This window comes from Gobio gobio (genome assembly GCF_949357685.1).
Source record: "Gobio gobio genome assembly, chromosome: 12".
In the NCBI taxonomy this organism is placed as follows: Eukaryota; Metazoa; Chordata; class Actinopteri; order Cypriniformes; family Gobionidae; genus Gobio; species Gobio gobio.
The window spans coordinates 6319575-6334939 of record NC_137105.1 but is presented as its reverse complement, the minus strand read 5'-3'; positions in this window follow the sequence as shown (position 1 = coordinate 6334939).

The window sequence follows — 15365 nt, the reverse complement described above, 5'->3', positions numbered from 1 at the left end:
AGAGAGCGTTTACGCAGCGGAACTTTGTCGTTGAAAGTTGTTTCCGTCACTGTTCGCTTCATGAATTATATTTCTACAACGTGGACATATCTTTTTTAATGAGTTTTAATGTTCTAACGTTTTCTCCCCGTGGGTTTGTTTTATTTTCGATGAAACAGAAATAGCACAATGGGACACTCGTGCTGTTTGTAGATATATTTATGCTGGCAATTTTACAGTGTATGGATGAGTAAATGTCTTTTATTTAACAGTCAAATGTGTTACTTTCGTTACATGTAGAAGCCCTGATTTAATAACGTTTAAGAAATTCATTGGAAAGTTTCCGAGGATTTTCCCCCTGTTGTTTTCTATTATTTTAGTTGTATACTGAAAATTATTCTGACTAACCTGTAATAAACTTAATAAACTTTTTTCCCTTCTGAACACCGCGCAAAAGCGATATTATTGTTATTATATTTTTGTTTGTTGTTGTTGTGTGTGTGTGTGTGTGTGTGTGTGTGTGTGAGTGTGTGTGTGTGTGTGTGTGTGTGTGTGTGTGTGTGTGTGTGTGTGTGTGTGTGTGTGTCCTGGTAAACAAAGATGGCAATATCCGAAATCCTTGTCCTTGTGTGGACATTTCTTGGTCCCCATGAGGAAAACAGCTTATAAATCATAAATTTATGTTTAAAAAAAAAAAAAAATAGAAATGCCTGTAGTTGTGTGTGATGGGTAGGTTTAGAGGTAGGGTTAGTGTAAGGGGAGAGAATATACAGTTTGTACAGTATAAAAAACATTATGTCTATGGGGAGTCCTCATAAAGCATGAAAATGCAACAAGTGTGTGTGTTTGTGCGTGTATGCAAAAATATTCAAATACGCGCCCTGGCCATTATTTTGAGATTAATGTGCAGTTTGTTAGCGAGAAAAATAATTTAAAATATTTTAAGTTAATAATAAAATAAGTTGTGAAAGTAAAAAAAAAAAGTGCCGTGTTTAATCGTTCATATTTCCTGAATGAACTGAAATGAACCTTTTCACTATATGGCAGTTACCCATACTTGTTTTTAAGGGCATTTTTATAACCACATAAAAAATAATACTTGTAAGTTGATTGGAGTTGTCTCGAATGTGTTCAGAGCTGACTTGAGCTGCTTCACACACACTCCAGACGCACGTACGTCTCGGAGACGTCTATTTGATGTGCGTGTTGACATCTAGAAGACATAAGAGTGTTTGCTCTCCGATACGTCTATAGGACGCTGTGTTAGATGTCAAATAGGCGTTTAGAAAATGTCTTTAAGATGTTGATGATTTAGAATATATGTAAAACTGACATCTTAAAGAGGTCTATCAGATGTTTGTTAACAGCATTTCCAGATGAAGTGATCTTTAACAGACATATTGCAGACGTACGTGTTCTATAGCCTACTAAACCAACATGATAGACTAGAAAAGACTCATAATGGGGGGGGAAAAAACTTTTTTTTTTTTCTTTTTTTTTACTATGGGTCGATTTTTGGTTCCACACATGAAATATGGTGTATAGGCTATTGTAGGCCTATTAATCACTTTCAGTGGTAGCCTACTGTGAAATCAGGTGGTTTTATTGTACTATGAAGCGAAAAAAAATAAATCGAAAGAAATGGAGGTCACTAAGAAGTCACTATTTAACGAATATCACCTACGAACTGACAAGCTGGTAAATGTGCTTATGCGTAGCCTATATTACAAGGCGCACACGCACTGCATTCTCTTCGATGACCACTGGGTGGCAGCCTTGTATTATTATAACAATTTAAATGGGAAACACTGTCACTTGTGCATCTAGGGCCGCTTCTGTAGGGCTGCTGTCCTGCAGAGATCAGCTCCATCTCCAATTAAACACAACTGAACCAGATAATCAAGATCTTACTAAGCATAGGCCTACTGGAAACTTCCAGGCAGGAGTGTTGAGGTAAGTTGGAGCTAAACTCTCCAGGACAGTGCTCCTGTCACGTTATGCTGAGGGAAACTGAGGTGAGGACTCAATTGCAGGGAAAAGGTTTTAATTAACGAAATAAACAGAAACACAAAACAAACACCCACGAGGGGGGAAACATAATATAATACAAAACATCATATAAATGAAACAAACAACAAACCAAAAAGTCAGGGAGCGGATCACAGGGAATGGACACCAGGGAGCGGATCACGGGGAAGGAACACGTAGACAATACAACGTAACCACAAAGACTGTGAGCACATGGGAACTATATAAAGGGGAAGAAATCAGGAGGGAACAGGTGGAGGAAATCAAACACTAATCAGATAACAAGGGGGAGGGATCAGACAAGACACGAGCACAGCCCAAAACAACAACACACCACATGTGCTTCACAAGACAGGACAGACATGTGACATTACCCCCTCCTTAAGGAGCGGCTACCAGACGCTCCACCAGAACAGGGCGGGACCGGAGGGACAGACCAGGGCGGGGCGGGAGGGACAGACCAGGGCGGGACGGGAGGGACAGACCAGGGCGGGACGGGAGGGACAGACCAGGGCGGGACGGGAGGGACAGACCAGGGCGGGACGGGAGGGACAGACCAGGGCGGGACGGGAGGGACAGACCAGGGCGGGACGGGGGGGACAGACCAGGGCGGGACGGGGGGGACAGACCAGGGCGGGACGGGGGGGACAGACCAGGGCGGGACGGGGGGGACAGACCAGAGAGGGAAGGGGGAAACAAAAAGTTCAGGCGGCCGGAGCAGCCCGCGGAATTCAGGCGGCCCGCGAAGTTCAGGCGGCCAGCGGAGTTCAGGCGGCCGGGACGGCCCGCGGAGTTCAGGTGGCCCGCGGAGTTCAGGCGGCCAGCGGAGTTCAGGCGGCCGGGACGGCCCGCGGAGTTCAGGCGGCCCACAGAGTTCAGACGGCCGGGACGGCCCGCGGAGTTCAGGCGGCCGGGACGGCCCGCGGAGTTCAGGCGGCCGGGACGGCCCGCGGAGTTCAGGCGGCCGGGACGGCCCGCGGAGTTCAGGCGGCCGGGACGGCCCGCGGAGTTCAGGCGGCCGGGACGGCCCGCGGAGTTCAGGCGGCCGGGACGGCCCGCGGAGTTCAGGCGGCCCACGGAGTTCAGGCGGCCATCGGAGTTCAGGCGGCCAGCGGAGTTCAGGCGGCCAGCTGAGTTCAAGCTGCCAGGGCGACCTGCGGAGTTCAGGCGGCCAGGGCGGCCCGCGGAGTTCAGGACGCCGGGCCGGCGCTGGAAGAGCAGGGCGCCGGGGCGGCGCGGGAAGAGCAAGGCGCCGGGGCGGCGCGGGAAGAGCAGGACGCCGGGGCGGCGCGGGAAGAGCAGGGCGCCGGGGCGGCGCGGGAAGAGCAAGGCGCCGGGGCGGCGCGGGAAGAGCAGGACGCCGGGGCGGCGCGGGAAGAGCAGGACGCCGGGCCGGCGCGGGAAGAGCAGGACGCCGGGCAGGCGCGGTCAGAGCAGGGACCACCGGCACAGGGACCACCGGCACAGGGACCACCGGCACAGGGACCACCGGCACAGGGACCACCGGGACACGATCCACCGGGACACGATCCACCGGGACACGATCCACCGGGACACGATCCACCGGGACACGATCCACCGGGACACGATCCACCGGGACACGATCCACCGGGACACGATCCACCGGGACACGATCCACCGGGACACGATCCACCGGCACAGGGACCACCGGCACAGGGACCACCGGCACAGGGACCACCGGCACAGGGACCACCGGCACAGGGACCACCGGCACAGGGACCACCGGCACAGGGACCACCGGCACAGGGACCACCGGAACACGATCAGCTGGGACACGATCCACCGGAACAGGGATCACCGGAACTGGGACCACCCGAACACGGACCACAGGAGCAGGCATGGAGGGAACCTTTCTCCTCCTCCTCCGTTTCGGAACCACTGGAACTGGGTCCACCGGAACTGGGACAACCGGGACTGGGACCACCGGGACTGGGACCACCGGGACAGTCGTGGAGGTCAGTGGAGGACTAGGGTTCAAACGGTCGACAAACTCCCGGAACCCAAGACCTCCCATTCTCCTAATCTCCTCTGGACTGAGGGGCATATCCAGACAGAGATTGAAGACCTCCGCTTTCTCCAACTCATTGAGGCTCAAATGATGCACCTCAATAAGGAATTGGCAGGCAAACTCTCTTACATCCGCCCCCTGCTGACGGATGTATCTTGAGTTTACCTGCCGCATCACATGAAGCCGTCTGCTAAACTCCATGGCAAAAAATGGGAAACAAAAAAAAACAAATCCTCCTGCTGAGTCCTCTATTGGTGGTTACGTTCTGTCACGTTATGCTGAGGGAAACTGAGGTGAGGACTCAATTGCAGGGAAAAGGTTTTAATTAACGAAATAAACAGAAACACAAAACAAACACCCACGAGGGGGGAAACATAATATAATACAAAACATCATATAAATGAAACAAACAACAAACCAAAAAGTCAGGGAGCGGATCACAGGGAGCGGATCACAGGGAGCGGATCACAGGGAATGGACACCAGGGAGCGGATCACGGGGAAGGAACACGTAGACAATACAACGTAACCACAAAGACTGTGAGCACATGGGAACTATATAAAGGGGAAGAAATCAGGAGGGAACAGGTGGAGGAAATCAAACACTAATCAGATAACAAGGGGGAGGGATCAGACAAGACACGAGCACAGCCCAAAACAACAACACACCACATGTGCTTCACAAGACAGGACAGACATGTGACAGCTCCAGCGCCGAGTTTGTTTAAAACAAAAATACAGGATCAATATTTGCTTGAAGCTCTGATATTTCAACTCATTTTCTCCTGGAAACCAGCCTTGATTAGTTTTGTCAATACTAACAGAAAAGTAAATAACTTTTTCCACACATAAACTTATTGTAACTTTACAATGCATTCGATAGTGCTAATAATAAGCAAGCCTACACATGTTCATTTCAGCAGCAAAAGTGCACCGGACTCTCTTGCTGAAGGTAATAGAGATACATCTGCCTACTCAAGATCAAAGTTCCCCTTCTGGACTACATTTCTAAATGGACAGGCCTATTAAAAATAATCATAAAAATGAATGTGATGGCATTTGATGCATCCAGTGTAACCGCGCATCTTATTCGAAGGAATATCAAGTTGAATCCAAGGATGGCCTTTGCAAATATTCCATGGTAAAGTTCTGTTACACATTTAATTAAAACTCAAGGACTTCAGATTCATCCCAGAAAACTGACCTTGTCTCAGCTGAGCTCTTCATGAAGACGCCATGTCCTACAACCATGTGTTTCATCTGCCATCAAACACAGATATCCTCTGGATTCATCATAACTTGTGTTTGTTTTTATTTTAAAAGAGCTCAAGGTCTCGGAATTATGGGAAGGATACGACGTCACGGCGACGCCCGAACGTCGCAAAACTTGTGACAAAAAAAAACAAAAAACAAACACATTACCCTAAATATTCCTTAAATATTATGGAGAAAATGTAAAGAAAACCAGTGTATTTACATGCTTTCTTAGTGTATCACCGTCTGTGTGTTATTATATGACTACAGTGGTAGTTTCTGTGTCTCTGTCTGTCGTTTTGCATTTTATGTCTCGGTTAGGTTTTTGTTGTGGGCTATAACTTGAGCTATAATTTACAGCTATGGCTGTTATTCTCAATAATTATTGCTATGTTCTAATTTATACTGTAAACTGAATGTTCAACTAAAGCGTTTGTTTATTTATTTTGTAACATCCTTCAGTTATCTTTTTCTTTCTCTTTTTTTAATATTCTTATTTTTTATATATTTAATGGCAAATATTCTCAATTTGTTGTAAGATGTGTGTGTTAATTATGTATAATTCATCTATTTTTGGAGTTTATTTGGTGTAGGGGAGACCGGGGATGGTTGTTACACGGGTCAGTTGTAACATTTCTGATTTCTCCAATTAGGAACTAGTTACAAATCACCTGATTCACTTCACACATGCTCAGTTTAGTCTTTATTACACATGTAATAAAGTAGAGCCCTGTGGCACACACAGCAGATGTTAGAGTGGAAAAAAAACTTTTTAAAAAAAAATTTTGTTTATTTTTGGTATGGGAATTTCTGCTTCGTAGTTAAACTCATTAAAGTTAAATTATGTTTATTGTGTGTCTGTGTAGATATTTTTCATGCAAATTGTTAGTGCTAATGTTTTAGCTGTGAGCTAGTTTATGGCTATGTGACTCTGGGTTAGTTTTAACAACAATGAAACTTTATAATCTACCCCAAGAAAATGTTGTTGAATTCACATAGCCTATGTTTTATTTGATTTTCAGTATGCCTAGGTCTTGGAAGATGTTAGAAGAGAAGGGATCAGGAGAACTAGAGTATATCACAGTGGAAAGAGGGTCTTCACTGAGGAACAAGAATAACATCCTCAATTGTTCAAGTTATTATTGTCAATTACTAAGACTGAGAGTGACAAACACACTGAGAATGAGAGTGACACACACACAGACACTCACATCAGTTATATTGAAAATCAGTGTTGAAAAGCTTTCAAAATAATTTTTTTTGTCATAATCCTTATTTCAATTTGCTACTTATCACCCCGGTGGATATCATAATGTTTTTCACCCCAGGGTATGTTACAACTAACCCAGGGGTGAATTGTAACATTTCACTCCTTGTGTTTGAAACTAAACCATGCATTTTGTTTTCGTGTTGCTAAGATATTTTTTTATGTAGCCTAATCCCTTGGCAATGTTCTTCATGTAGCCTAATTGTTCAAGCTTTAAAAAAAAAAAAAAAGCATATTATTAGGCGAACCACTTCTTAATTTTCTGTCCAAAAAAAGATGCACATTAGCCCCCAAAATAGTTTAAATTCGGTTTCTTTGAAAGCAAATGGAATGTTGAACATCATCAAACGTTCTATTTTCTTTGTCCTGGAGGTGGCGCCATTCCAGAACAGCAGATCATCAGGTTTGTTCATGGTGATCCAAACAACTGTGAAAGAACAGAAGACTCTCTTTTTGTATCAGTTGCTCTTTAATCACAGGGTGCAATAATACGAATATAGATTTTATAATCTGTATCTGAACTTCTGCCATTAAACTCTGTGGTTTTTGGCTGGTGGTGCCTCTTTCTGAGTCATGAGTTTTGGAGTGATTTCAGTGGGAGAGATGTTGTAATTGTGCTGATGCAGAACATCTTTCTGTGTGGTTGTTCGCTGTACCTGAACGTCTCCACTAGAAGTCAGATGTCATTCAGTTGTGTGTGGACGCACCTGAGTGCTTTAAGCTTCTCGAGAGCTCTTCTGTAGACAAACTTCTTCACAAAACATCTGCTTACCTCAGCAAATATTACAGAGGAAGCAAATGTCACTTCGTTCTGAGACCCTTAAATCTATCTATCTATCTATCTATCTATCTATCTATCTATCTATCTATCTATCTATCTATCTATCTATCTATCTATCTATCTATCTATCTATCTATCTATCTATCTATCTATCTATCTATCTATCTATCTATCTATCTATCTATCTATCTATCTATCTATCTATCTATCTATCTATCTATCTATCTATCTATCTATCTATCTATCTATCTATCTATCTATCTATCTATCTATCTATCTATATATCTATCTATCTATCTATCTATCTATCTATCTATCTATCTATCTATCTATCTATCTATCTATCTATCTATCTATCTATCTATCTATCTATCTATCTATCTATCTATCTATCTATCTATCTATCTATCTATCTATCTATCTATCTATCTATCTATCTATCTATCGTTTTATCCACCCATCCATCCATTCCATCTACACTCAAAAAAATGCTGGGTTAAAAATAACCCAAGTTGGATTGAAAATGGACTAACCCAGCAATTGGGTTGTTTTTTTACAGTTTTTTTTATTCGCTTTGGTACTATTTTGACAAGCAAGGTGTACATTTTCGAAACTCATAGTGCTAATATCACAACAGATCATCAAATGTGCACTTTTTTCAAACATTTCAGCATATTTTCAATTGTGTTAGTACAATACACAAAACCACAAAGTATCCACTACACAAAATAAGTGTTTCATCTTTATAAATGTTTCATTCACAGAAACTGCCTTTCATAAAGCTCTTACTATCAAACTTTTGATTTGCATCTCTTCTCGTTCAGTTTAATACATTTGTCTTTTATTTAATCCATTGATCTTAATGGTTAATCAATTAATCATTTGGTACACCTATAGATTTCTATATATATTGATTATATAGACATAGTTTATACTTCGTTTGCAATTTCCGAAATGGATAACCATATGAAATTTATTTTTTTTATTTTTTTTTTGCGATTTTTCTTAGTTTATAAGGTGTGTGTTTGTTTACCAGGGTAAACTCTACATTATGGGGACAAAAATATGGCAATATCCTAAATCTTTGTCCTTGCAGGGACATTTTTTGGTCAAGCTTGTAAAATGTAAAAATGCAGAAATGTTTCTTTGATGTGTAGGTTTAGTGTAAGGGGGAAAGAATATGGATTTTGACCAGTACAAAAATCATAATGCCTATGGAGAGTGGGACAGAAATATTAGCAATTTGTGAATAGAGCAGAATAGAGTATAAGGGAGTGGAAATAGTCAATGACGGTGTAACATCAGACTAATCAGAAATGCATCAGAAGAAGGGAGACAGATGGTATCAAATACATCATTTTACATAGCAGCATGTATGCCATGTGATACTGAAAACAGATTACCATGGTAGAGACTGTCACATTACTGTAACTCACCCTTATAAAGCTCAACTACAGTAGATTCAGACATATGGTACAGTGAGAACATTTACTGGCAGCAAACTCTGATATAGCACAGAACATCATGGATGTGTCGTAACTTCATCACACCTTTTTGATAACACACTGAATACTATTACAAACATCATGGATTCAATTACATAAGTTAGGTAATGCAAGTGTATTTTCTAATGAGGCATATATAGCCTGTGTTACTGTAGATAATTCAGCAACGAGGGAGATTTGAAACATGTATCTTGCATTGTTTGCTGTTGGATGAACTGATTGTTTAAAGTACTAAACTGAAAGAAGATCACACTGTTGTGTGTTTCAGTGATTAAACCAAATGTTCTCATTACATATTACAATAAGCTTGTGTTTGAAACCGTGATTATGTGGACTGAAAATATGTGCAACTGAATGAAAGCATTACATCAGGGTTTGAAAGAATAACTTGTTGTGTTACAAGTGTGATCAGTTTGGATTTTTGTACTATGAGTTTTGAAAATGTACACCTTACTTGTGAAAATAGTACCAAAGCGAATAAAAAAAACTGTAAGCAAACTTTTAACCAAACCACTGGGTTAAAACAACCCAATTGCTGGGTTAGTCCATTTTCAATCCAACTTGGGTTATTTTTAACCCAGCATTTTTAGATTGTATTCTGATGAGCCAAAACATCATGACCTAATGCGTGTTGCCAAAACAGTGCCATCCCGCCCAGACACGGCTTCTACAAGAGCCCTGAACCACAACGTCAGCAGTAGATCCTTCAAGTCCTGTAGATTGTGAGGTGGAGTCGCCATGGATCGAACCTGTTGCAGCACATCCCACAGATAATCATCTGGATTGAGATCTGGGGAATTTGGAGGCAAGGACAACACCTTGAACTCTTCATCATGTTCCTCAAACAGTTCCGAAACAGTGTGGCAGAACGCATTATGCTGCTGAAAGAACCACTTCCACATGAATGGCGGGACCCAGGGTTTCCCAGCAGAACATTGTCCAGAGCGTCACACTCCCTCCACCGGCTTGTTGTCGTCCCACAGTTCATCCCGATGCCATCACTTCCCCAGGTAAACAGTGCACACCAGCACGGCCGTCCACGTGATGTAAAAGAGAATGGGACTCAACAGACGACCTTCTTCCACTGCTCAAAGGTCCAGTTCTGACGCCTGTGTGCCCATTGTAGCTTTAGATGGTGGACCGGGGTCATCATGGGCACTCTGATTGGTCTGCGGCTACGCAGCCCCAAACGCAGCAGATGCACTGTGTGTTGTGATACATACGTGCCACAGTAAACCTTCTGTTGGCTCAGACAAGACGGGATAGCTTTCGTTGCCCTTTTGTTGCCCTACCCAACACCCTGTTACTGGTTTGTGGTTTGTCCCTCCTCGGACACTGTTGGTAAATTCTCACCACTGCTGACCAAGAGCAACACACAAGCCTTGCCGTTTCAGAGATACTCCAACCCAGTCGCCTTGCACAACAATTTGGCCCTCGTCAAAGTCGCTCAGATCTTTATACCTGCCAAAAACACAGACTACGAGAACTGATTGTTTGCTTACCATCTAATCTCCCCAGACCTTACAGTTTTTCTGAACTGCTAAAACACTAAACCCCATTAACATTCTCAATAGCCTAAACCAATGTGTCAAATAAATCACTCTTTCTGCAAAACCTTAAACAAGTTCATGCAGTTAGAGACTGCTTACAAATGTCATACTCGTTTTGCACAAATTCCCACTCACTAAAACACATTTCACACTGTGATACCTTTGAGTCACAAAACACTAAACAGACAAAAGTTAAACACAACTAAAACACAGCTGACATGGTTTACACACAACAACTCAATTGTTCACACTTATTTCTAATGATGTGATTACAGTTTTTCTCAGTCGCTTTGGTACATTTCTCAGATCTCAGAATTGAAATTCTCAAAGCTACCTGTTCAATCTTCACATCATTGTGTCACTTGTGCACATCAAAAAAGCAGTTTCTCATTTCTTGTTGCAAATGCTTGTGTGCATCCATGCAAATGATTATGTACAATTCTCTGCTGTTTCCTACATTATCAGTTGCTTATGTCATGTTGATCAAAATGTATTATAATGGGTCTCTGTTGAATAGTCTCACCCCCCACAACATTTCGGCATTAGTTCATAGCAGAAGTCTTTACATGCAAAATGGTTGAACAAGTTGTCATAAAATGTCAAGCATATTTCTATACATTTCTGTTAGACATTCACATTTCTACTTTTGTTTTTCTGGGGTTTTTTTTCCTTTGTGCTATGCAGTGCTGTCTTTTCCTTTCTGTATCGCAATGACATGGTCTGTCAACAAATTACAGTACTTACAGTAAAAGCGTAAATGTGAATCTTGTCCAGTCTCTTGCAATCAAACTCCCACATACACTAAGGTGTAACCTACAATTTACAATAATTGTCATCAAAATTTTAGCCATATTTACATCAGAACATTGGCTTTTGCCAGAGACTGGCTTTTGCAGGTAATCCATGGTGTTTTGTACGAATTGTTTTGAGAAATGCACTTGCTGTTTTGCTAATGTCGAGGATGATTCAAGAAATGTACCAAAGCGACTGAGAAAAACTGTAAGCCAACTGTACAAAATATATAATATAATGTTGATACCAGCAATAGAGGGAAACAGTCTGAGAGGGAGAGGAGGAAGAGAACGTGCAAGAGATGGTGGACGAGGAGGAAGCATGGTGTGGAGAATGTTGTCAAGACTGGACCTGGCACAACCAAGGGTTTTCCCCTTTGCCTGGCAAGAGACGACATTGCCTGCGATGTGGAGTCCTCGACAATATTCGATAATATTCAACAATATGATTGATCTGCACTGACACTATTGAATGAGAGCTGAGCTTAGCCGGACATTGACATCGCTGTTTTCTCCAGACCTGCTTTATACTCATTTAATAATTGATGATCTTTACAAAGGAACTGAATCAACACTGAACCGACACAATGACAGTATTTTCTGTTGCTGCTGTACAGTCGAAATGAACTCTCTTTGCATCACTGATCATCATTTTCCTGAAAAGCTGCTTTGAATCCATCTGTATAAAGCACTATATAAATGAAGAGGACTTGACTCAGGCCGGACCCAGCACAAAGACGTGATGCTGAGGCAGAATCAATCTCTCACTGACCTTGATTCAGTTGCACAACTCTTTTGAGCAGTACTGTAACACAAGCTTTCTTTGACCTTTTGCATGCCGTATTTTTACAGTAAAAGTGTTGAAGTGATCATTACCATACACTATTCAATACAGTACTGTACTTGCAGAACACAGTGTACAATATATTCACCACATCTATAGCTTTTGATTACAATACTTTTTTTCACGAGTTTGTGTGCCCATATAATCTTAGCGAAAAGTGGTAAACAGATTTGGTTTGCTGTCTGCTATAGAGGGGCTCGGAGAGGATATTCTCCTCCAGCTCTGATTGCTCCTCTATAACAGGAAAAAATTGTACAAAAAGGAGGAGAAGGGGAGGAGGAGGGATGCCGAAAGAACTAACAACGGGTAGAGGTAAGATGCTGCTTTTATACCTGGAAGATTAGATTGGCGTACTCCTATCGAAATTACGTTTAATAACTTCACTTACATAATTGCATGCAATATACATATTTCTTATGTTCTCCATTTTTTTTGATGTAGTGTTTAATGGAGGATCTGTAGTGCTTATATCATTGACTCATGTATATGATCTGAAAGCTTTGTTTGATTTTGAGAACGGGTGAAGTATTTTGAGGCAATTGCTTGATTTTGCCAGAAGAGTCAGGGGTTTTGTGAGAATTTGGATTTGTGTTTAATGCTGTGAGAAATGAGTGATGAAGAAATGTGTTTTAGCAATTCAGAAAAACTGACCTTGTCAGGAGATGATCAACATATTCGCTTCACCTTGACTGGTCATAATGTTTTGGCTCATCAGTGTGTATCTATGTATGCTGATGCATTAGCATGCAAAATTGCCCAAACACAAACACTGTAAGCTATAGCTATAAGGACATGCAGCAGACATCCACTGTTTTTATATAGACTTAATTCAATTTAATATAGATCTAAGTAAGCCCAGACAGCAAACTCTGAAAAAGGGACTGGTTTGATGGGGTGATATGGGTCCGCTGTGGGGATGCCAGGTGGTCTGAACCCAGTCTTTAAAGTGAGCAGAGTGGGTCGCCTCTTCAAACGCTGCAGGAGCTCAGCTGCCTGGCCTACTGCTCTTCTCATTTAAACCCAAGAGAGAGAGAGAGAGAAAGAGAGAGAGAGCAGGAGAGATTTGCTGCTTTAGGTGAGGGGGAAGAGGCAGGACAAAGAGAGAGAGATTCAGAGAGAGAGAGAGAGAGAGAGAGAGAGAGAGAGAGAGAGAGAGAGAGAGAGAGAGAGAGAGAGAGAGAGAGAGAGAGAGAGAGAGAGAGAGAGAGAGAGAGAGAGTTGCTACTTTAGGTGAGGGGGAAGAGGCAGGACAAAGAGAGAGAGAGAGCGAGAGAAGGTAGGTATGTGAGAAAGAACTGATGGAAAGCTCAACTGAAGAGGGGGAGGAGATTAGAGGTCAGATGTGAATTCAACAGAGAACATGGCCTAAAAACCCTACGTTTTGTTTTGGATATATTTGGACTGGGGGAAACAATGTTTGCTTTGAATAATTTATAACATATGAACATATATATGTTCATATATATACATACAGTACACACACACACACACACACACACACACACACACACACACACACACACACACACACACACACACACACACACACACACACACACACACACACAAATATATATAGCTATATATATGTGTGTGTGTGTGTGTGTGTGTGTGTGTGTGTGTGTGTGTGTGTGTGTGTGTGTGTGTGTGTGTGTGTGTGTGTGTGTGTGTGTGTGTGTGTGTGTGTATGTATATGTTGTCCTATATATTTACTAAATTTACTTTGAATAAATACAACTTTTTGACACACATTGCTACAATGTAAACTGCAATGTGAGAGAAAAAAAATACAATATATCGTTGATAGCATTAATATAGATAGTTAATAGAGCTAATAGTTAATATAGATAATAGCATTATCAAATAAAAAATGTGACATATCATCACAAATGAATTAATGATATACCACAATCACAGATTCTTCTTTTCCATTTTTGATTATAAGCTGGAAAACGTTGATATGTCGTCTTTAAGTGTTTCGATGTGCAGTGCGCGTGAAATTCACGTGAAAAGATTAAAAAGGGGCAACCATCACAATTTTTCTAGACTGAAAAAGCTCAAATAAAAGAACTCAATAATAACATATTATGTGTTATTTGATTTAAGCATAAATATTCTCTTTACTTCCATTAATAAAATAATACAATTGATGTGCGTATGTGTAATATGCATACATCACGGACATCATATGGTTCTGGTTTTTGTGCATTCTTTCGTGTCAGAAAATATTTAATTACCATGCGTTTTAAAAAGTATATTGCCTCGAAGCGCATGCAGTGAATCTGGACTGCTTGTGTTTAACACGTCACCGTGGATACTGTGCATTTTTATTGAAAATAAATAATTATACTAATCTTTAAAGATATATTGGTAGGCCTATCGAGATACAACGTACTGGGCATATGTTTGGTTAGACTATACGCACGTCAACTTTATTTATATGTAAGTTGTATTATACTCTATAATATAGAATTAGCTTATATATGACATATTTAAGATTGATATATTTCATAAGGAAATAAAAACACGAATAAACGTAATAAAAATGCACACGCTGAAGCAAATAATAGCATTTGGAGTTTTGTAGCAAAATAAAATCGATGTTTCCTTTAGATTTCCTTTCGTTTTTGTAAAGACACGCAGTGAATATAGTCTACATTTAGCGATACAAAAAAAGAAAATAAAAATAATCTTTACGTGAGAACTTTTGCCTCTTTCTGAAATTGAAATTGATACGATAAAAGTCCTCACATTTTGATTTCCAAAATTGATTGATTGTTTGCCGTTTCAATTTCGTTCGATTTTAGTTTGAAAGCATTTTTGTCATGCAAAAAAATAAAAAAAAGATGATGCAAATGAAATAAAATTAAGTATCGTCGTAACATGTTTTACCTTTAAAAAAGACATGAAATATTCATATATATATTTAGACATTAATAAAAAATAAGCATACAACTGTAGGCCAATACAACTCAGCTCGAGTCTTTATTAAATCTGTTCGTAAAGAAATATGCAGAGGTATTAAAACAGGCAAAGGCTAACGCTTTTATCATCATTGATGCAGACCTTACCTCACGTCAAATCACTGCAGGGAATTCTTCAGATTATCTTTTTAACTCGTACATGTTTTTATAATCGCTGTTCCATTAAAACGCAATGGCAAACTGATTAGATACATGTATTTCCACACCGCCAGAGGCTTTCTACCTAACTATTAGCATCATTTCAGTCCTTCAATATCATTAATTGCGGGAGACGGCAGAAGAAAGGCTGTTTAAGTGCTCTGTCACTTGCGTCGGACCTTTCACCTCATCACAGGCTGGAATGCGTCCTCGAGC